At 37.4% G+C, this 24321-nt stretch overlaps 1 long non-coding RNA gene and 1 other non-coding gene across 2 annotated transcripts in view; both read left to right on the top strand.

Moving 5' to 3' along the window:
* Positions 1-24321, top strand: part of LOC140534148 (uncharacterized) — a 182393-nt gene that overhangs the window by 138661 nt on the left and 19411 nt on the right. The window lies entirely within an intron of this gene.
* Positions 3446-3518, top strand: TRNAF-GAA (transfer RNA phenylalanine (anticodon GAA)). The gene has a single exon. It is a non-coding gene; the product is annotated as a tRNA-Phe (tRNA).

The raw sequence follows: 24321 nt of genomic DNA, 5'->3' as shown, positions 1-24321 counted from the left end.
TTCTAACACACACCATGATCCCGGGCAAGTCAGTTAATATCTTGTTGCCTGAGGCAACTCTCTAGGACCACAAGCTGCAGAGAAGATGCCCATTTACGTAGGTAAGATCAGTTCCTCACTGGGGACTTCCAGTAAAGTCATATTAGTTCAATTAAAACAACAACAAAACTCTTGAATTCTCCCTATTCTCTTCACTTGTCTCACAAATATTACACTTTAGGAACTTCTCACTTCTTACTTGGACTATTGCAATAGCCTCCAAACTGATACTACATCTAGTTTCTCCCTTATACATCCCATCTTCCACATAGCTGTCAATTTAAAATATGGGTCTGATCTTGTCACTCTCCAGTTCAAAAAGCTTCAGTGGCTCCTTATTATCTCTAGAATTATATATAAACTCTTCTGTTTGGCTTTCAAAGCCCTCCAACCTCTTTTTCCTGACTGATTATATATATCTTCCCCCCACATACCTTAAGTCTACTCAAATTGACTTATTTTCTAATCTCTCTACATAGGGAACATGATGAGGAAATTGAAGGTCCTGGAATTTAGGTGACTTGTCCAAAGTCAAGCAAGTTAGTAGAACTAGAAGACATCTCTCCTGATGTCTAGTACATTGCCCTTCCTTTTTTATTCCATTTCTTTATAGTTTGTTGAATCTCTTCACAAGATAAGGCTGACTAACCTGAATTAGTTTCAGATTCCTTATAACACTAATGATGCTAAAAGGAAAAGAAATCAGTAGCCATATATTCTTTCAATGTAAAACAACTCTGGAACAACATCCCATCTCCCATTTTTGTACCTTTTTACAGGCTGTCGCTGATGCCTGGAATGTTTCACCTTCTAACTTCAGCCTCTTGCAAACTCTATCTCCAAGTTTCACTCTCTATAAAAGGTCTTACCAGAGGCATGGTTCAGTGGATAGAGCACTGGGCCTGGAGTCAGGAAGACCTAAGTTCAAATCCAGCCTCAGACACTTACTATGTATGTGACCCTGGGCAAGTCACTGAATCTGTCTGCCTCAGTTTCCTCCACCGTAAAATAAGATCACAATAGCACCTATCTCCCAGGGTTGTTGTGAGGCTCAAATAAGAAAATGTCTGTAAAGTCATAGTGCATGACATGTACTCAATAAACATGTGTTCTCTCCCCTTACCTGCTTCACCCACTTGTCTGTGGTTTCTCTCCCTTGAAGTTATTTTGCATATGTTTTTATTGTTTATGTTTGTACATGTAATTGCCCCATCAGAATGCAAACTCCTTAATGTCAGGGAATTTTTTTCTATCCTTGAAAATCCTTTTTTATCCTTTTGTACAGTTCCATGCACAGGGCTAATAAATGCTAGTTGAGTTGAATTGAATTTCTCATGGGGGAGGGGAGAAGCAGAGCAAAGTAAATTGGAAAATTACTTTGGTGTAAAGCAGCATTTTCTCTATTGTGTGGCACACACTCCAGTACTTCTCGGCTTTGTGTCGAGAAAATGTTGAATGACAGGATAATGAAATCGCTAAGATCAAGCCTGACACTCCTGGTTATATTAATCAAGAGGGTCACCTTTGTGTATGAAGAAAGCAAATTTAATAATTATTTTGGGTTATCATATAGTCAAGATTGTATTGATGTTGTCACCAATTAAGTTCTTGGCGTATCTACATAAACACAAGACTAGCTCTAAATCCTAAGTGGGACAAGACAAGAATGCCCTCTAACTGAAGACATTGGCAAATCCTGAAAAATACAATTAGTTGTCATGGGTATTGGTAATTTTTGTGTTGCTAGATCATTTGCCAAAATACACTCTGTTCACTATAGTTTTTCTTCATTGTTCTGAAAAGTGACAGAAAAGTTAGATTATTTCCTTCAATTCTCACAACAAGAAAGAGCAAAGAGATACATTTAAATTCTTCTACCATAGTAGGTCTCAAGTCATGGTAGATAGACCACAGGTAGCGAGGGAAATTTATATATGTGGTCAATGGACTGGTCTCTTAAAAGATTAAATGTTTATCACATTTTCACATCTATAGAGTAGTTTTGGGTGGCAATTTCTAATGTATAAAGTTTTGGAAAAATAAAACTCTTTAGCTGTCTTGTTTCCATTAATGTTTCCATTAATTCCAGTGGTTAGTGTTTCTGGTAACTGGAAGAGGCTATAGGTGGGAGGTGAATTCCACAGTCCTCTGTGTCAATGGACTCTTTGTGAACTGAAAAAGTCCTACAATTCTAAGCTCATTGGCAGAGCCCTAACCTTATTGACTTCAGATGTGAACAGAAAAGAGGATCAAGTTCTGCAAATGAGATCCCAAAATGAAGTCAAGGACATACTTTGGTATGTGTCATGTATAACATCATAAATGAGCCAATAATTTAAGTAAACCTGAAGTGCCACAATGGGAAGTACATTTTCCTAAGCTAATCTCACAACTGTGATAATGGCTTTTATTATTTTCATTGGTGATCAGTCTGTAGTAGGACTTTAAAAACCCAAGTGGTAGTAACAACAGTTTTTAATGCTACTCTAATGAAAATTCTGCTCAGCAATCAGGTAAGTCTTTTGGATTTTCATGATTCTAATCATGTTTGCACATTAAGGCAATGAGAATTAACCAAGTCCCACGTTTCATAAAGTATTCTATAAAGAACATATTTGATTCCATATCAATTTATACGTAGTATATCTTTGAGGCTGTAGGCAAACTTTAGCATGAAAGCATATTATTGCTGAATAAACTATCATACCAGGTGCATTTATTTTTGGTTTAGGAATTAAACTCCGTTGACTTTAGGAGCTATAATCAAGAGACACAAAGAGCTGAAATAGCAGCATTCAAAATTACAAAGTTGATGGGGGAAAAATTTGCATTCACACCTTTATAAGTTACCTGTACAAAATAGCACAAGTTACCTGTACAAAACAGCACAAAGGAAACATAGGATGTACAAATTTGGAGTACCCACCAACAAATATGATGAATTTTAAGAAACATGATATCTCTTGAACAGAGTCCATGATGGTTTCATCATGGTTGGCTTAGCTGGCCATAATCCCTGAACAGAGAATGGAGAGTGTCCTAGACATTTTCTGTGGTTAGCCCATATGATACAAAGAGTGCTACCAAGAATGCCACTCACTACACAGATTGGATTTGGCTAGAGAATTTAGAATTAGAGAGAGTTCTTGACTAGAGAATTTAAGATCACAGACATTAATTTTCCTAGAAGCTACTAATGCCACTTGTGCACTTAGCAAAAATGTCACAACATGGTCTGGGAAATTGTACAATATTGTAACAAGGCTAGAGTTTTAGTGAAACAATTCTGTGGAGGGTATGTGGTTCTAGAAATAAGCTCTTATCGCATGACTAGAGTAGTCAGAAAGGTTTCTTTACTGATAAGTCAAAAGTACAGTCTAGACAAATATACGCATATGACTACAAAGCCAAAATAGCTCAGTAGGGAGAGTGTTAGACTGAAGATCTAAAGGTCCCTGGTTCAATCTCAGGTTTTGGCAGAAATTTGGGATGTAGGGTGTGTTTAGGGAGGACCAGTATCTTTGGTGTGATGGCTGCCAAGTCCTTTTCAGGGCTATGTTCCACCTTTAGATCTTCGTATCATGTTTCTTAAAATTCATCATATTTGTTATCCTATCTTGCTATTTTGTGCAGGTAACTTATAAAGGGGTGAATAAGTTCATTTACCTTGGTAGTGTATTTTCCAGGAATGTGCACATTGACAATGAAGTTGACACACGCATTGCCAGAGCTAACTCAGTGCTTGGGAGGTTCCGAAGAAAAGTATGGGAGACAAGAGGTATTAGATTGGCCACCAAACTGAAGTTTTACTGAACTATTGTGCTGACCTCATGTTGTATGCCTATGAAACATGGGCAATCTACCAGCACCATGCCAGAAAACTGAATCTCTTCCATTTGAACTGTTTTAGGAAGATTCTAAAGATCACCTGATGGGATAAGGTACTAGACACTGAGGTCCTTGCTTGAACTAAACTGCCAAGCATTCAAACTATGCTTCAGAGAGTGCAACTCCAATGGGCTGACCAGAGTGTTCAAATGCAAAATGTATGTTTGCCAAAAGACTATTTTATGGAGAACTCACATGGGGCAGGTGATCACATGGTAGTCAGAAGAGATACAAGGACACTCTCAAGATCTCTTTCCAGAACTTTAGATTTGACTGTGTGACATGGGAGACACTGACACAGGACAGCTCAGCATGGCATGCCCACATCAGAAAAGGTGCTGTGTTCTATGAGCAAAACAGAATTAAAACAGCACAAAGGAAACATAGGATGTACAAATTTGGAGTATCCACCACAAATATTCACACGGACTATCTGTGCCCAGTCTGTGGTAGAGCATTCCAAGCTTGTACTGCTCTGATCAGCCACAGTCAGACACACTGAAACTTGACTTTATCATGGTGATGTCATTTTGGTCCTCTTTGAGAATGAAGGACAACAACCAGCACATATGACTATGTGTATTATTTACATATGACTTCAACTAATCAGAATTCAGGGAACTGTAGCCCTCAGTTAAGCGGAAGATATTCTATAACGTATTTGTTTAATTGAGTGAGGCAAATCAACAGAAAACAACTTCTTAAAAGAGAAAGGATTTTCAACCACCAACTTCCAGGATATATCCTGAGGTCCCTGGAGATTTAGGTCAAATTTTTATACTTGCTCTACCTATAGGTCTGTGCATTCATCATTAATCTTCAAAATAATTCCCAGGGATTTTGAGATCATCAAATTCACAAAGATTATATTTATTTTATGACAAAAAACTAACCGACGCATTTTAGAAAATTTTATGAGTAAAGCAAAAAACAGGATTCTTATTAATTCTCAGTTAAGCAGGGCATTTCATTAATTAGAAAGGTTCTATTAGAACTTTTCAGAGATTTTACCAAATGTAAACATATAAACCTCTGCATTTGGGGGGCTGCCTGATTTATAACTTTTCATGTACATGCCACTTTTGTGAAATCTGCAAGTATAAATCAGAATGAGAATCTGAGGCTTACTGAGATTTCAGGGATATATAACATATAACATAACATACCAGTGGTATAACTGAAAATAGAGTTCTGCTTCTGGATTCCCATTTGACTTACTACTCACTAGAACACACTGCTTCTCATTAGTAAGAATATGCCTGCAGAACATGCCATGAATAATTCTCTGTCATGCTTCGCTTCCAAATGAGAAGGGAAGTATCATGGATTGGCATGTCAAGTCCTCTTATCAAAGGGAGAGACAATACTAGCCTGTTCCATTTCAGGACATTTATAGATAGAAGGAAGGAAAATATCTGCCTTGAACAATTCTGTATCACTTAGTTTGGACTCAGCTGTATCAACTGATTAACAATTAGAGTTTATTAAACTATTAAGCAAGCATTTAAACCAGCATTACTGGTTGACAATTGGAATATAGAACAAAGATTACTATTCTGGTACATCAAGGATTTTTGCAGAATAATCAAATCCAAGGTTAGGGAGAGAGTGCTAGATTTGGAGTCAGGAAGACCTGACTTCAAATCTGGAAAAGTCACTTAGTCTCTCTCTTCTATAGAATAAGGATGATAGTAGCACCCTTTTCATAGGTTTTAGTTGGGATAAGTTGAGGTAATGTATGTTTACATATATATGTATATATATGTAAATTATATGTAGTGCTTTGCAAAAAATTAACATAAAGTGCTTTGCAAACCTTAAAATGCTATATAAATGCTAGTTGTTACAATAATGAAAATAATAATGATTGTTATCCTCCAGCTATACCTTCCCCATTCTATCCTTATGCATTTGGTTTTTTAAAACCCAAGCAAAGGACTTTGCATTTATTCCAAATAAATTTCATTTCATTAGATTTGACCCATCATTCCAAATAGGTGAGATTTTTTTGTGATCCTTACTGTTGTTCAATGTGTTGGCTATCCCTTCCAGACTCATGTCAGCTACAAATTTGATAAAAATACTATTTCTATCTTCCTCAAAGTTAATGATAAAGTTATTGAACAGCACAGAACCAAGGACACATTTGAGGGGGGAGAGGGCATTCTATTAGAGGTTTCCCTCTAAGTTGACATTGAACAATCAGTGACTACTTATTGTGCTTCATCATTCAACTAATTTTTAAATTCACTTAATTGGATTCTCAGCTAGCCTGCATATCTCTATTTTTTCCTACAAGAATGGCATGAGAGAGTTTGTCAAATGATTTACTATGGCTATGTTATTCTCGCATTCTACCAGTCTACTAACCCCATCAAAAAGGAAAGTAATTCATTTCATTCATTTAATATTCAACAAAAATTATGTTTAGTCTGGCATGACATGTTGTGATGAAGCCAATCTTAGCTATCTGCAATCATTTTTTCTTTTTCTACATGCTCACAAATCATCCTTTAATTAATATTCTAGGGTGTTTACTAGAAATCAAAGTTAAGCTCAAGAACCTATAGTGTGTATGCCCAAAGGGCTATAAAACTGTGTGTACCCTTTGATCCAATAATACCGTTGCCAGGTCTGTATTACAAAAGAGATAAAAAGAAGGGAAAAGGGCCTATTTGTACAAAAATATTTATAGTAGCACTTTTTGTGGTAGCTAAGAATTGGAAATTGAGGGAATAGCCATGAATTGGAAAATGGCTGAACAAACTGTGGTATATGATTGTAATGGAATATTATTGCTCTAGTGGGATGATTTGAGAAAAACCTGGAAAGATATACATACATACACACACACATGCACGCACACACATACACACTCTCATATATATGAACTGATGCAAAGTGAAGTGAGCAGAACCAGGGAAACACTGTACACAGTACTTACAATATTTTACTAGGCAGAACTGTAAATGACTTGGCTATTCTTAGAAATGCAACAATCCAACATAATCTCAAAGGACTCAGGATGAAAAAAATGCTATCCACCTCCAGAAAAATAGCTGACGTTGTCTGAATACAGACTGAAGCATACTATTTCTCTGACTCTCTGTCTCTCTCTCTTCTTGCACAAAATGACTGTTATGGACATGTTTTATGACTGCACATGCATAACCTGTATCAGGTTGTTTACCATCTCAGGGAGGGAGGCATAGAATTTGGAACTCAAAACTTGAAAGAAAATGAATGTTAGAAATGGTTTTTACACATAATTTGGGGGGAAATGAAATATTATTTTTAAAGAAGAACCTACAGTTTGTAGAATTTTTACCCTTTCCACCTGGAACTACACACACACATTTAAAAAAAATTCAAGAATATTTTCCCATCTCTGGTAATGAGATACCTCTCCTATTTTCCACAGTTTTTAAAAAATCAGAGTGGCTCATCAATCACATGTATAAGAAATTTCAGTATCTTGAATGTCTTTTACATGAGCTTTATGACTTGAACATTTTGAGTGTAGCTATGCATTCTGTTACCATCATCTATCATTTACTGCATTTATATTTGATTTTAAGAACCTTTTTAACCATTTTTTGTTTTCTACTTCCCAGCTAAAAGGTGATTTTCCTTAGCAGAGAAGGGATGTATGATTGAAAAAAGCTCTAGAAATCATATAATTAAATTCCTCATTTCACAGAGGAAGCAATTGAGGCTTGAATAAATTAAGTGACTTATCTGAGGTCACACAGGTAACAATGCAGCAGAGTCAGAATTTAAACCTAGCTCGTTTGATCCTAAATCCAGTAGAATTCTTCTATAACCCGAGCAGAAATTCCTGAGTACATGAGCAGTATAATGGAGAGGATGGAGTGCTAGATTTGGTATTAGGAAGACCTGGCTTCAAATTTGTACTAGCTATGGACCCTACCTGTCACATCCTCTCTCTAACTTCCAGGTCTTCATTTATAAAATGAAAGGGTTGGACTAGATGGCATCTAAGCTCCATTCCAGTTCTTAACCCATAGTCCTCTTCCTTCTTTTATATTCTTTTTGTCCCTATTATTGTTTTAAAAAATATTTTTTTGCAGTATTTTAATATTCATTGCTGACTTAAGTTCACTAAATGAGTTTTAGCGCATCTCACAATTCTTATAGGACCATGCCAATATTTTGTATCTATTATATGTCCTTGTTGCTATCTCATATATATTTTTAACAGAATCTGAGCTACATGTGTCCACATTAATCTCTTTGTATATTTCCTCCCTTTCTCCAAATTGGAGTTGTTAGTGATTGTATCATCAGAATTATCTCCTTGAAAGTTTCTATTTCTTCTAGTTTCAAATCCTCTTGTAGAATTTGAGAACATGAGATTATATTCATATCTTCTATCCACCCTTTGGCATACCTACAAAATCTAGAATTTGTGTAAGCTTGAGCTTGATTTTCAGCTCATTCATTACCTTCAACTCTAAGATGGGAAGGACCACTTTCCCCCAGGTTTCCCATCACTTCCCTTTAGCAATCAGTCCCTCCCTAATTCATCAGAATTAGGCCCAGACTGGCAATTCTTCTGATTGCTTCCACTATCTTTTGAAGGATGAATTCATCAAGAAGGCAAGCTAAGAGATTACTAGTGGCTCTGCTTTTGGCAGAGTAAGAGTTCAGTCAATGCTCGATATGCAACCCATTTTCCAAGTTCCTGATCTATTTTTTTTTATTTTCAGGTGTTCTTTATTCTACTCATAAGACAGTATTGCCTCTGTTCCCTTGACTGATGAGAAATACACAAATGCTCTCCATCATACTGTTTCCTTATAGCTTCTAGGGCTTTTTCACATGGATATAATTTGTTATTTCTCCCCTTAGTTCTATAAGCATAGTTGATCTATGAATCATGGTCTACAAAGTTTAAACAGCACTTAATGAAATCAAATTTGTTTCCCTTTGTTAGGATCTTGATTTCCGCATGCTTTTTGTCTCTATTTTGGGCATTTGTTTATAGGTATGTGAGGCTATGGGCTTTATTGTTGACTTCATTCTTGGACTTTGTCTTCTGTGAATTACTGGTCCTCTTTACTGTGATTCTTCTACCAATATTGTACCTACTGCCGACTGCAGTACCTAATGTGACAAATACATGTAGGCTGTGTTCTCTCTTCTTTATTTTCTCCCTCTACCTCCACTTAATAATTAGAAACAAAGCATTGATTTTTGCTTTTGAAACTTCATAACTAAAATTCAATTCATTTAGGAAAAACATCGAAGTATAAAGCTTGGTGCTCGGTATTGGAGATGCAAAGGTAAACAAGGCAAAGTCCCTGCCTTCATTGAATGGATAGTCTGGTAGGACAGCATACAGCATATACACGATTAAACATATCATAGAACAGCATAGAAGTGCAAAAGGGAAGGAGAAGCAGCATCTGAGAAAAGAAAGTTGCTTGAGAGTTGCATAACTCTTCAGAAAGCCTAGGATATATTTTATATTTACTTCCTTGAAGCACATGTATATATAACATGCCTTGGGACAAAATTTGGTGGAAACTTAAATCAATGTCTACTTTAGCTTTAAAAAAAATTGGATAGGAATGTTGGGTAATTGTAAGGTATAATTATCCCTCACTGGGATAGTAGGAAGAAGTACAGGATAAAGAGAATATTAAAATGGAAAAACCCCTCTTGATTTAACTTCAGTAAGTTAAAAAATTTCCCAGAACTTAGAACCCATTTATTCTTTTTTCTTGGGGTAAGTAGAACAAAACATGCAAATCACAACCAATTTCATGGTCAAAAACAAAGTCAAAACCGATACATTCTGTCATTTCTAAAACAAGAGATAATAGCAATCATCAAGGTCCACGCAGGCAGAAATCAGATCCATTGTATTAAAATAATGCAAGTAAATGTTCACATTTTGCATGGGGAGAAAGACATTTGGCTACATTAGCTTACTGCAGAGCTCCATGAATTTCTCAGTCTTAGGATTAGGATATATCATAGTCAGCTTGTACACTGGGACAGATGTGCACAAGAAAAATGAGTTGTCAAAAATTGGCAATAAAATATTTCAAGTATAGGCAGCCATCAAAATGATAAAGCTGTCACATCTGTGCAAATCTAGTATTGCGAGCATACATTATACCCAATTGTTCATTGTATGATACTGTCCACTGTTGTTTGAAAGCTCCGTTTAGAACTTCTTGTCCATCAGAAAACATGTTGGATATTTGCTTTTAGCAAATATATAATCGGATGAGATTTGACTATTCAGTTCATGGGTGACTTTGCAAAAAACACAGTGAAATTTCCTTGAGAAGAATGCCATCAAGACCTAGGGAAAACAGTGCCGAAAGGGGAATGTCATTATATATAAATCTCAGTTCTAGGGAATTCCCAGAACGACCACATGTGGGATTTGAGTATTTCTTCACACTATTTTTGGGCAACTTAACCATTATTTAGGGAATGTTTATCCAGTTTATCAATTACGTAGGCCCTTTCCTTCTCCTTTGCCTTGTGATTTCTTACTTATTGGCCATTTTGTTACTTTTTGGGAGAGCTATGACTAGGGTAGGGGCAAATGGAATTTTCTTCCAGAGCACCAACATGTGGGATATACTTCCTCTCTACAGCCAAGGTGCAGTTGCACTGAATGAAGAAATCATCCTGTGACCTGATATGACACAGCCAATAACTTCATGTAACTTAACCTGATGCAAACACAAAAATAAATAAAAGAACTGGCTTTATCTCTTTATTTTAGTGTATCCACACTCTTCTAAAGAGTGAACATATCTCTGATAGGACTCCTGGTGATCACTATAGCTGCTTGTGCTGTCCACCTCCCCAAAATTATTTTGGCCCTCATGAGCTGCAAAAGGTGTTGAAGCAGGGGAATGTTGGGATTGGGAACCATTGACTATGTCAATGGCTGAGCTTCTTGAGGGAAGGGTTCCCTCATCTCCTAATTTTATTGCACTTTAGGGTAGGCCATTCTCGGTGCCACCTCTGTCCTGCTAATATCCCTCTCCCCCTCCATCAACTAAATTTGCCCCACATATTATTTGCCACTTAGAACATAGCTTGTTAGGCAAGTTTTCTTGAAAAGAAAACCTCTCAGGACTATTACTTTTATTTTAAATAGATAAAAGCAGACACACAAGGAGGTCAGAACTATCATCTAGAAAGATATGAATAGAATATTTGATTTGATTTATCCATAATACTGCTCTCATGAGTGCAAAGATAGAAACTCTATTCCATACACATTTCAGAAAATCTCTTTTCCCTTCCATACTTGAAATTGTTCATAGGAGCTATGAGAGATAAGGTTGGTACTCAGTCATAGAATCAGAATCTCCAGGTTGGAAGAGACACTCAAAGTCATTTACTCCATCTTCTATCTGCAAAGGAATCCCTTTATGCCATACAAGAGAGTGATTATGCAGCCTTGGCTGAAGACCTCTGGTGACAGCAGCTTCTTACACTTTAGGTCTCTAATTGTTAGAAAGTTTTCTCCTTACATTAAAGCTACATTTTCCTCTTTGCAAACTGACCTATTATTTTTCCCTTCTCTCACCTTCTGCTCTGGGTAATCTTGAACCGAGCCTTCAAGTTGAAGATCTGTGCTCAGAAATGAAAAGGTGTTCTGTTCATTGCTCTCCTCCTCCTTATCTATGGAATGCTGGATTGGCAGTCAGAGGAATTGGTCCCAGATCCTGATGGCCACTTTACCTCTGTGACCCTGGATAAGTCACTTGGTCAATGGATCATTAAACATTGATTAAGCCCTAGGCACTGTATCAGGTACTGTGTCAAATAGTGGGGATACAAAAAAAAGGTAAAAGATGTCCTTGTTCTCCAGGAGCTCATAGTCTAGTGAAAGAGACATCATTCAAACAACTATGTTCAAACAAGCCATATAAAAAATTGGATAAATTGGAAATAATCAACAGAGGGAAAGATTAGAAGTAAAGAAATCAGGTAAGGATTCCTGTAGAAAGTTGGACTTCAGCTGTGACCTGAAGGAACCCAGAGAAGCCAGGAGGCAGAAATGAGAAGGAAAAACGTGCCAGTCATGGGGGATAGCCAGAGAAAGCTGGAATGTCCATCTCAATATTGAAGAACAGTAAAGAGGTGAGTATGACTGATAGTAGAGCATTCAGTGGGATGCAATGTGTAAGAACACACGAAGGGGGTTATACTATAAAGGGTGTTGAATGCCAGGGGATTTTATATTTGATCTTGGAGGAGATAAGGAACCAGTGATGTTTATTGAGTGGGGGGGAAGGTGGGGGGTGGGAACGACATAGACCTGACCTTTAGAAAAATCACTTTGACATTTGAGTAGAGGTTGGATTGGGGTAAGGAGAGCCTTGTGGCAGACAGACCCACCAGCAGGCTTTTGCACTAATCTAGGTGTGAGGAGATGAGCCTCTGCCAGGATGGTGGGAGTGTCATAAGAGAGAGGGGTGCCCATTAAAGAGATGTTACAAAGGTAAAATTGACATGCCTTGGCAACGGGTTAGATATAGGGGAATGAGAAAGCAAGAAATGGAAGCTGGTACCTAGGTTTCAAGCCTGAATGACTGCAGTATGGTGGCACTCTGAACATTAATAAGGAAGTTAGGAAGAGGGGAAGGTTTTGGAGAAAAGTTAATGAATTCAGTTTTGGATAGGTTGAGTTTAAGATATCTCTGGAATGTCTAGTTTGAGGTATCTATTAGGTGGTTGGAAATGAGAGACTGGAGCTCAGTAGAGAGGGTAGGATTATGTAACTAGATTTGAGAATCATCACCATAGAAACAAGAATTGAATTCATGTGTTACAATGAAAAAAGGGAAATATACATCCTGCTAGGGTGTCCTCCATGTGAAATCTCCAAAAGATCAAAGATGTAGATCTGTAAATTACCTCAAACCATTGAGGCTAACTCCCTCATTTTATAGATGAAGTCACAGAAATTCAGGGTAATTAAATGGCTTACTCAGGATCACATAGGAGGTGTCAGAGGTCAGATCAATCATTTATATGGGAGATCATTTATATGAGACAAAAGAATTGCTGTCCTCTTTCCTAAAAGTCAAAGATTCTTTCATTTGTTCAACAGGTATTTATTAAGTACTTACTAAATTCTAGGTTCTGTGTTTGGAGCGGAGCTGAGGAAATAACAAATGTGAAGCTATTTTTGCCCTCATGGAACTTATTCTATTGGAGGACAACAACATGTATATGGGGAAAAAAAATATATATGTACATACACAGATATCTATGTATATAGGTGTATATATAGTGTATGTGTATATTACACACACAGACACAAAATAATTTTGGGGAGGTGGACAGCACAAGCAGTTACAATGATCATCAGGAGTCCTGTCAAAGATATGCTCACTCTTTAGAAGAGTGTGGATACACTAAAATAAAGAGATGAAAGCCAGTTCTTTGATTTATTTTTGTGTTTGTGTCAGGTTAAGCCACAGGAAGACTAATTTATATCTCTATCACCTGCTCTACCAGTCAAGCTCATCATTCACGCATTAGAGGGCTGAAAATCTTCAGAGATGGTTGCTCTAGGCTATAAATTAAACATCTGACTCTGAAGTTTGGTTCCCTTCTGATTTTTAAGCAAATTTAAAATAAAATTGCTATTGGAGGCATAAAGATTATGACAGATGACATATTCCCTATCCTATTTCCCACCAGCTTACTTCATGAAATTTGTTTTCTGTCATAAAGAAATAAGGGTTGAAACATTAAAAATGTGGTAGCAAAACATTCTACCCTAATCCTTTGATAAATATGAAAGAATGAAATGGAAAGGCTTGAATGAGTCCTTCCCCTTAACGGAATGATTCTTGTTGACCGCTCTCCTCTCCTCTCCTTGTCTTCTCTTTTTCCTCTCCCTTCCCCTTCCCTCTCCTCTCCTCTCTTCTCCGTTCTCTCTCTTCCTCCCTATTGCTGTCTCTGCCTCTGTCTTTCTGTCACTCTGCTGCTATTCTCTCTCTCTCTCTCTCTCTCTCTCTCTCTCTCTCTCTCTCTCTCTCTCTCTCTGTCTGTCTCTCTGTCTGTCTGTCTCTCTCTCTCTCTGTCTCTGTCTCTCTCCCCCCCTCTCCCTGTCCCTCTCCTTACCTCTCACTGTCTCCACATCTCATCCTTGGTTCTCCTTTCTGCCTGACAATTCTTTCTCGATATCTTTTGCAGGATCATCATCCATATCACTTCCCAGCTTCAGGTACACCCCAAGTCACTGTCCTTCTGTCCTCCCTCTATTACTTCTCTTTTGTGACCTCTTCAATAGGCTTAATTATTATTTCTATGCAGACAATTTCCAGATACATACATCCTGTTACACCCTCCTTCCTGAGCCTTAGTCCATAATAACCAACTGCCTATTGGCCACATTGAACTGGATGTAGACATCTCAAATTCAACATAACAAAACATAACTTATTAAGTTTTCCCAGATCCTCAGACTTCTTATGAATTGCCTTATCTCCCTTGAGTAAACCTTCTAATTGATCCTTCTAATCAATTACATTTACCCCCAAAGTCATTCTGAATTCTTCACTCTTTTTTACCTAAAATATCTGATTAGTTGCCAGTTAGTCTTGTTATTTCAAATATCCAGTTAGATTTGTTGATTCTACTTCTATAATAGCTCTTGCATCCTTCTCCTTGTCTCCCCTCACATCAGCACCATCTTCGTTCAGGCCTTCAGTATACAGACTATTTCAACAACCTCCTGGTTGATCTCCCCGCTTCATCTTTCCCCACTCCAATCTACCTTCCACACAGTTGCCAAAATGAAATGCCTACAGTACAGGCTTAATCATATCACGCAGTAAACTCTAGCAGCCTCTTTTTATATCAAGGATCAAATAGAAACTCATCTGTTTAGTATTTAAAGCCCTTCACAACCTGTCTTCAATCTACATTTCTGGATTATTACATAGTATTCTGCTTACCTGACCAACTAGGTTGATAAAGGACCAATCCTGGATTCAGGAGGACCTGAATGTAAATCTGGCCTCAGATACTTACTACCTGTGGAACCCTAGGAAGTCATTTACCCCTGTTTGCCTCAGTTTCCTCATCTGTAAAATGAGCTGGAGAAGAAAATGGCAAACCACTCCAGTATTTTTGTCAAGAAAACCCCAAATGGGATGCCTATGAATTGGGGAATGGCTGAACAAGTTGTGGTATATGAATGTAATGGAATACTATTGTGCTATAAGAAATGATAAGCAGGAAGATTTCAGAGAGGCCTGGAAAGACTTATATGAACTGATGCTGAGTGAAAGGAGCAGAACAAGGAGAACTTTGTACAAAGCAACAACCACAGTGTGCGAGGATTTTTTCTGGTAGACTTAGCCCCTTCACAGCAATGCAAGGACCTGAAACATTCTCAATGGACTCTTGAGACAAAATGCCTTCCACATCCAGAGAAAGGACTATGGAATTGGATCACAGAATGAAGCAGAATATTTTCCCTTGTGCTACATTTTGTTTTGTTTTGATTTTTCTCATGGTTTCTTCCATTCATTTTAATTCTTCTATGCAGCATGACTAAGGTGAAAATGTGTTTATTAAGAATGTATGTGTAGAACCCATATAAGATTGCATGCCGTCTCAGGGTGGGAGGGAGGAGGGGGGGGGAGAAAATCTAAGACTTTTGGAAGTGATTATAGAAAACTGAAAACAAATAAATTAATGTTAAAAAAAGAAAACCCCAAATGGGGTCACAAAGAGATGGACGTGATTAATTCATGAAACAGCTCTGCTTACCACACTCTGTGGCCTAGCCAAGTTGGCCTTCTTGCTGTTACACATGGCATTCTAGTTCCCACCTCTGAGTCTTTGTATAGTTTACCCCTATGCCTAGAATGTACTCCTGCTTCACCTCTGCTCTCTTAGAACCCTTAGTCTCTCTCAAAGCTCTGTTCAAATACTAAGTGCTGCATAAGACTTATAGTGTTTTCTCTCACCAAATGACCTTGTATTTATTTTGCGTATACTCTGTATATGCCTTTATGTGCCTACGTTTTCTCCCCTGATAGAATATGTAGTCATTGAGGGCAGAGCCTGTTTCAGTTTTGTCTTTGTACCTAGCATAGAACCTGGTACATAATAGGTGCTTAATAAATGCTCATTTGTTGATTTATTCCTCCTCATCATTATCAGAACAGTAGTATGACCATTACTGGCAATTTGGTGGCCCTGTGCAAGCGATAATAAAAATATAAATAAAAAATAAACCTCTTAAATCAACTTTGCAGGACAAAATGCTCTGTAGGGGAGAGATCATGGCCCATTAGGTCTCTCCAAGGGTAGCCAGAAACTCTAAGACATCAGTCAACATGAATACCAAGATAGTGAGTAGCTACTGCAGAGAAGGCCATCTATAGTGGGCAAGGCCCTAGATACCTGCTAAGCTCAATTTATTTACATGACAAAGGAGTATAAATGCACCACTGCCCCTTGAATGGTAGCATCCCATGGTAGATATGACTCTGAGTAGCCCCCAACAGTATATTAAGTTCAAGATATGGGAATTATTTGTCCTGTTCTGTGTATTTCATAAACTAATTTTAAAAGTACAGTCCTAAGTGTTCTTAATATGAATCTACAACTTCTATTTCCTTCTAGAATTCAGAAAAGAAAGATAGGAGAGGAAGCATTGTGGTTAGGATGTATCAGAGATCACTAGAAAGTGAATATGGATATTTATTTGAGTGGTTGTTTCTGCCTCTTTTTTCTATTAGGAGATCAAGCTTAGTATTAACTTCCCCCACTTATCTGTCTTGCTGCACAAAATGTTATCTTCCCTTTGTGAAACTCTCAGCCACAATCTAGTTTCCTGAGCACTAGTTCAAGATCCTCTTTAGAGAATCAGCTGTTTAGTTGTTTTTCAATCATGGCCAACTCTTTGTGACTCCATTTGGGGTTTTCTTGCAAAGATGTTGGAGTGCTTTTCCATTTCCTTCTCCAGATTTTACATTTTACAGATGATGAAACTGAGGCAAGCAGGGTTAAGTGACTTGCACAGGGTCACACAGTTAGTAAGTGTGAGGCCAGATTTGAACCCTAGAAGATGAGTCTACTTTACTCCAGGCCTGACATTTTATCTACTGAACCACCTAGCAGACGTAGAGAACCAGTTAGCCAGTTATAACTGCATATTTAAAAGCTGACTTTGTCTACAAAGCGGCAAATGTTCCAGATGAAAAACCAAAAAAAAATGCAACCAAATGTCTTGATTTTTGGCATATATATATATATATATATATATATATATATATATATATATATATATATATATATATATATATATATATATATATATATATATATATCTGCACATATATATGTATATCTGCACAACACTTCCTGATTGACAAAAGTTGTCCCATTTATTAACCATTCTGAGTCCAGGTCATTTTGAGTCACCCTGTCTTTTGTCTTGTCACTGGACTTTGATGACTCAGGAGACAAGAGTGAGGCTGATGACTTTATGCAGCTCTGCCTCACTTAAATACAGTTCATACACAAGTCAAGACAAATCTTGACATCATCGGTCCTCTTCAAGAATGAAAGACCAGTAACAACGACCCACACATGGTCTGTTTTCATCCTCATTCAGCTCCTTGAGATGGGCAGGGAAGATGCTACTACCATTATTTTACTAATAAAACTTGGATTAGTGAACTGACTTATACAAGGTCAGAATAGGAAATTAACTAGACCTCAGGAGTACGAAAAACAATATTTTATCAATGCCTCTAAAGGCAATATTTCAGGAAACATTTCCTCTGAACTAGTACATAGTCAAAAGAAGGTTTCTTCCAAAATGACTGCCTAATGTCAGGAGAACAGCTCACAGAGTCTCTCTGTTGACCCTGGGGATTTTTACTCACCCTGAATCCAACTCATATTATCTAGGCTTAGGGTAAACTTGCATCACAGAACCCTTATAATATATTCTTCAGCTCTTTATTATGATCTGTTTTCAAAGCTGGTTTCTGATCACTCAGGTAACATCATATAAGGATATCTCAGGCACTATAGAGGTGACAGGATAGAAAGCTGGGGAGCTGAGATTAAAGAGCAGTGTCGCTTAGGAATCTGAGACATCTTTCAAAGTGGCTTTTCGTAACTCATAGCACTCTGGGTTAGGATAGAATTTTATGTTCTCCCCTCTACCACTCCCATTGTCCCCTGCCCAATGTATTGACTTTCTTCTGTGTCCCTGCCTTCCTTGCAAATAAACAGTACGGAGAACTGAGGTTGGAGTATGGAGGGGCAGAATAGTTGGAGACCAATCAGACTGATTTTGATTGGGACCCGAGCAAACTTAGAAAAGCTATTCTCAGTCAAGCAGATTCTGGACTTAAAATACACTTTAAAATGTCTTGACTACACAGGATGAGGGATAGGTAGCATGAAATATTTTTTAAAATCTCATACAAAACACTTATCTGTAAGATTTTTTTTACTTTTGATTTTGAAGTGAGAAATCCTTGAACTAGTGTAGGAAAAAGAAGCCTTGATTGTCTAAATTCCAAAGATATTTTTCTGAAAATAATTTGCATAAATATTATATTTCTTGACATACTTAATATCCATAATCTAAGAGGTTTGTTGAAAAGAACATATTTACGTTACCACTTGGAAGCAGTGGAAAAAATGAACAAGTGTTTCTTTTGAACCCTATAGATAAAATGTGTAAGCTTTTTTTTCTCATTAAAGAGATCATGCTTCTACTGTATTCATTAATTCTTTCCTAATGTCCAAGAGATTACATCAACTCTCATGAGAACTAATTGCTTTCAACCAAACCAAACCTCAGGTTTGGGGACTCCTTGGAGCATAGTGAAAACGTCTACTGTTGCTGCAATATTTTCATAGGATTGAGCCACTGTGCTTACCTCGACAAAGATGAAGCAGGGGATAATGGAATAGCTTCTCTGTGTATTGTTCCCAACAGCCATTTCTTATCACACGACAGGAGACTACACCCTCTCGAACTTGTCTAGGCTGGAAGGAAAAGAAATAGCAGAGGGTAAGAATGACTATTTTCTCTGTATCTTGCTTTGCAAGTGCAAATTTTAACTTTGAATTGATATTCTTCTATACCTTGGTTTAAAGATGCCATCTACATTAGGCTAAAATAGTCACATATTTCAAACCATTGCAAATCCAGGCAAGCAGTAAACCAACACAATAACACATCCTTCAAACTGCTTGTGCCAGGTTAATTTAGTCAGTACCAGCTTACCTCAGGGGAAGAAAAAACTCCATATACACTGGGCTTACCAAACAATTCTAACAGACCCAGAGTGAAATTCAGTTTTCTACATTACATAGATGTAGATGATAGGGCATTTTCATGATCATTTCCCTACATTTGCAAACAGGGAGCAGCTTGAGCACTAAAAGAAAGTTGTTTAATTTTCAACGTGGATCTCTGTGCCCATCCTTATTCCTAGATGCCATGCCCTTAGTAGCCACAGCTCCCATTCTGATAGTGGTGCACACTTGACAAAGTTCTCTGGACCACCTAGAGAGGTAAATTGTGGGAACATTATTATCCCCATTTTACAGAATGAGGTTCAGAAACATGAGGGATACACCCACACCTCTCATCATGGAATTTTAATCCACACCTTCTGTCTATAGTGCCCTGATTTCTTTTACTTCTTCTTAGAGGCAAACATTTACCACATTATCATCTTGGGAGGGTTGTCCCATGGGACCACTCACTCAACCTCTCTAGTTCAGATGTTCATTCAGTTATAAATGAGACTATACCTTGTAACTGAGGAACAGGCTTCTCTATCATTATTTATTATAAGAATTATTATATTAAAAGTACTTTAATGCTTGCAGATTTTTACGTAAATTATCTCATTTAAACTCATAACAATTCAATGGATTAGGTACTACTTGGTGAAGTGAGAGCCCTAAGTGTAGGACTTTTTTTTGTGGGGGTTAATTTTCATCCAAAAAAAACTGACTGTAAAGGTAGCTGGCCATGGTAGCCACTACATAGTAGCCAGAGTACTCATCTTCAGATCAGGGAGACCTGGATTCAAGCTCCATCTCCACCTCTGACACATACAGACCATATAATTTTGAGCAATATGGCAGAAAGTTCCAGGTCCAGATGCTGATTGGTAAAGAGAATTTACTTACTGGGACATACACTCACACACTCACACACACACACAGACACACACACACACCTGATAAACAGGGATAAGAACATTTATGATTCCATTTATATAGGTAATGTCTGGATGAGGAAATCCCCTTTGCCAATGCGAGTCAGCATCTGCCCTGCAAATCACAGTCTCAGAGAGTTACCTAGAGAACCGAGATGTTAAGTAGTTTGCCTGCGTTCACACAACAAGCATATCTCAAAAGTAAGTCTTGAACTCAGGTCTTCCTGGCCCTGAGGCTGGCTCTCTACTTGCCAGAGCATGTTTCCTCTGGTAGTTGAAGTATGTAGTAAAAATAGCAACAAGATTAAGCAGCTCTTTACAGTTTTCCAACAGAATTTCATGCCTGATCTTTTAAAAATTTGATCTTCACAGTTCTGTGAGGCAGACGATATAAATACGATTCCCATTTTACAGATGATGAACTAAGGCTCAGAAAATCAAGAATTTTGAAGAACTAAGACTGAAACACACATTTCATGACTACAAGTTCATTTTAGGACTTTTTCACCCTCACATATCCACACACACGCACACACACACACACACATACAATCAAGAAAAAATGAAAGATAATTGATTAGTGACAATTGATATATTTCATTTTTATGTAGCTTAAATTTTCCCCAGCAAATTATGTTATATACATTATTGTCACCCTCTCCGAATGCTCCATCTTAGTCTCTTTGGCTAGATCTTCATCCTTTTATGTCATACCCTCTAAATATAGGGGTTCTTCAGGGCTTGGTCTATTTTTCTCTCTCCATATTTTCTTACTTGATCATCTCTACAGCTTTCATAAGTTCAATGATCATCTCTATGCAGATGATTCCTAGATGGTCTCCCTCCCTGATTTCCAATTCCATGTCAACTACTATTGGACATTTCACATCAAATGTCCTGAAGGCATCTCAATTTCAATATGTACAAAACAGAACTCATGTTCACTCCTTACTTCTCCCCCCGCCAAAAAAGCTCTCTTCCAAGCTTCCCTATTACTAATAAGGGCATCACCATTTTTCCAGTCACTCAGGTTTGACAGTATTGGTGTCATACGTGATTCTTCACCTTCACCATCCTTACCAATAATTTAGTCAACCAGCGGCCAAAAGCTGTAATTTCTTGCTTTTCGATATTTCTTGTATGTATGTTCTTCTTTCCACTCACAGACAGGAGTCATTCTAGTTTCATGTTTTCAAGAGGACTGTTCTCAAGTGGATGTTCTCGCTATCCAGTGTCTCTTCCCATTGCAATCCACTTTCTACCTAATTGCCAGAATGAATTTCCTAAAGCATAAGTCTGACTAGGTCTTTGCTGTGTTCAATAAATTCCATTGATTCACTATGACCTCCATGAGCATAGAAAAAAATCCTTTGTTTAGCATTCTCTTCATAACTGGCCCCTTCCTACCATTGCATTCCTATGTTCTAATCCTCTCTACACGCTGCAATATGGTCACACTGGCCTTCTTGCCATTTCTCATGTGTGATACTCTTATCTTCTCTCTCCCTGACTTTTACTGCCCACTTTCCATGCCTTAAAGGCTCTCCCTCTCAACGGCTTACCTTTAGAGTTTCCGGATATTTTTAAGATTTAATTCAAATGCCACTGTCTTCAGGAGACCTTCACCAGTTCCCCTAGGTGCTTGTACTAAGGTTACTTTCTATCTCCTTGGTCTTTATCTTATACATTCTGAATTACATATGTTGTCTCTCCCATTAAAATGTGAGGCTGAGGGTGGAAACTCCTTTTAATTTATTATTGTACCTAAGCACTGATCATGGTGCCTGACACATAGAAAGCACTTAAGTAAGCACTTAAATGTTTGTTGATGTATTGCTCTAATTCCCTTATTTTATTTAATGATGAGGAAATCGAAGGTCCTGGAGTTTGACTTACACAAAGTCAAACATGTTAGTAGACCCAGAAAACACCTCTCCTGATGTCTAGTACAATGCCCTTTCTATTATATTCCACTTCTTTATAGTTTTTTGAACCTCCCCACAAGATAATGACTAATCTGAATTGGTTTCAGACTCCTATACGCTTACAACACTAATAATACTAAAAGGAAAAGAAATCAGCACTCATATATTCTTTCAATGTATTATTTCCCCCATATGCCTCAAACAGATGAATGTGGGAAGGGGAATGTAGTCAGATTTTTCCATATATTTTGTAAATTTTTAATTGTATTTCATTGTGCACAGAGGTGACCATGAACCATACCTGAGAATGCAGAATTACTGCCTATTGGTCTATTTTTCTTTTTAGTAGGTTATTTCCAATCAAAAGTGCATTTTATATTTAATTTCCTGAAGTAATAATATCTAAAATTATTTTTCTGCCCAAAGGCAAAGAAATTTAGCGGTAAAAAATGGTTTGTAGGATAAGGCAAATTCAACTCTGTCACAGAATATTATGAAGAGATACCATTTATTGGAATGAACACTGAACTTGATTGAACCCAAAAGACCTAACCTTAAGTCTCAATTCTAGGTTACTTTGGACAGCATCATAGATTTAGATCTGAAAGAGACCTTACAGGTCATGTAGTCTAACTCTCTCGCTTTCCAGAGGAGGTAACCGGAACCCAGAGAGGTTACCTAACTTGCCAAAGTTTACACAAGTAGTAAGCAGCAGAGCTGATATCTGAATCATTAAATTGTAAGCTCATCCTGGGCAAGGACTGTCTATTTGGCACATAGCAGGTTCTTAATAAATGTTTGTTGTTTGATGGACTCACTGACTGACTGGTCCAAGTTATCTGAGTCCAAGACCAGCATTCTTTCCATTGAACCACAATGCATGATTCACATCTTTGAGTCTGTTTTCCTATCCCTTACAATAATCTTTGAGGCTCAATTTTCCTATCCCTTAAAATAATAAGAGTCCCATCCTTTACCTCTTATGGTTGTGTGGAGCATAAAATGAGCTTATGTAAATGGAAATACTTTGTAAACCGTATTGTGCATATTGTGAGCAAAGACTAAATTTAGCTCAATTCAGCAGGTTTTTAAAAAATGAAGTAATGCTCATGAACCATAAAATCTAATTAAGAAATACTTTAATAATCAAACATTAAAAACACACAATTCAAGAATTAAAAGAATACAAAGTATAACTCCCCCTCCATAGCCATTATACCAGAAACTCAAGGTAGCTAGAACTTGGGAAAAGACTTCTTACTACCTTTCCCAGCTTCTGGCTAAACCTTTCATACTTCCAGCCACCAGACAGGAAAAGCACCAGGAGAGATGGACCTAAGGGGTCAAGTGTAGGGCTGGCTATGGCTACAACAGCTTCAACAATTCCATTAGCCCACCCCAACTCCTACCACACCATAAAGTTGGACATAAGAGAGTGTTATCCCAAGAATCAGGAATGCTCTGTATTAGTTTGCAAGAGAAGCATTTCACTCTACTTCTAAGTTGCAAATGTAACTTTTACAGGTTCCAGGAAATATAATTTGGGTAGCCATTTCCAAGAAGCTGTATGAACAAAAATTTCAGAAATGCATTGCTGTTGTTTGGACTGCAACTGAAAACGCTTAATGATATTTTAAGAATGTAAAATGGTGAAGATGAATTTATTCTAGGATGACGATCTTGCGATTTGTTGTGATTGTGAGAAAATGCTTTATATTTTTGTTTAATAACTATGCCGTGCAGGTTCAGTCAAAACAAGATGAAACAAACAAATAAAAAAAGATTCTCCACCAGAGATCAGATTGTTTAAAAAAAAAAGGCAAGTCTACTGGAACTTAAAAGAGGTACTAAAAAGAATGGGTGTATGGAAATTTCTAAATAACTATTGGAATGAGGAAGCAGAAAGGACAGACACTGGCAGTTAGGAAAATGACTATTTTGGGGAAATGATTCAGGAAGCCTATAAAAGCAAATAAGGACTATCACTGGATGAATCTAACATGAGCAATTTTATATTTCTCTCAGAGAGATATCAAACACTGAAGAAAAGCTGCTTGCAAGAGCTTTTGACATCAAGAAGTTACATGGAAATGCAATCAGAGTCAGGAATAGGAATTTCTGAAAAAATAATTCCTAACGTCTTCTCTAAATGAAAGATTCTTTAGTACATACCTGCATTATAGGTGAAACAGTGTAATTTTGACATCTTTCTGATACTTCTATTAATATATATTCAGGGA

Source organism: Notamacropus eugenii, chromosome 1, assembly GCF_028372415.1.
Source record: "Notamacropus eugenii isolate mMacEug1 chromosome 1, mMacEug1.pri_v2, whole genome shotgun sequence".
Lineage (NCBI taxonomy): Eukaryota > Metazoa > Chordata > Mammalia > Diprotodontia > Macropodidae > Notamacropus > Notamacropus eugenii.
Note: the sequence above shows the minus strand (reverse complement) of the source record. Positions and strands in the feature narration are given on the sequence as shown.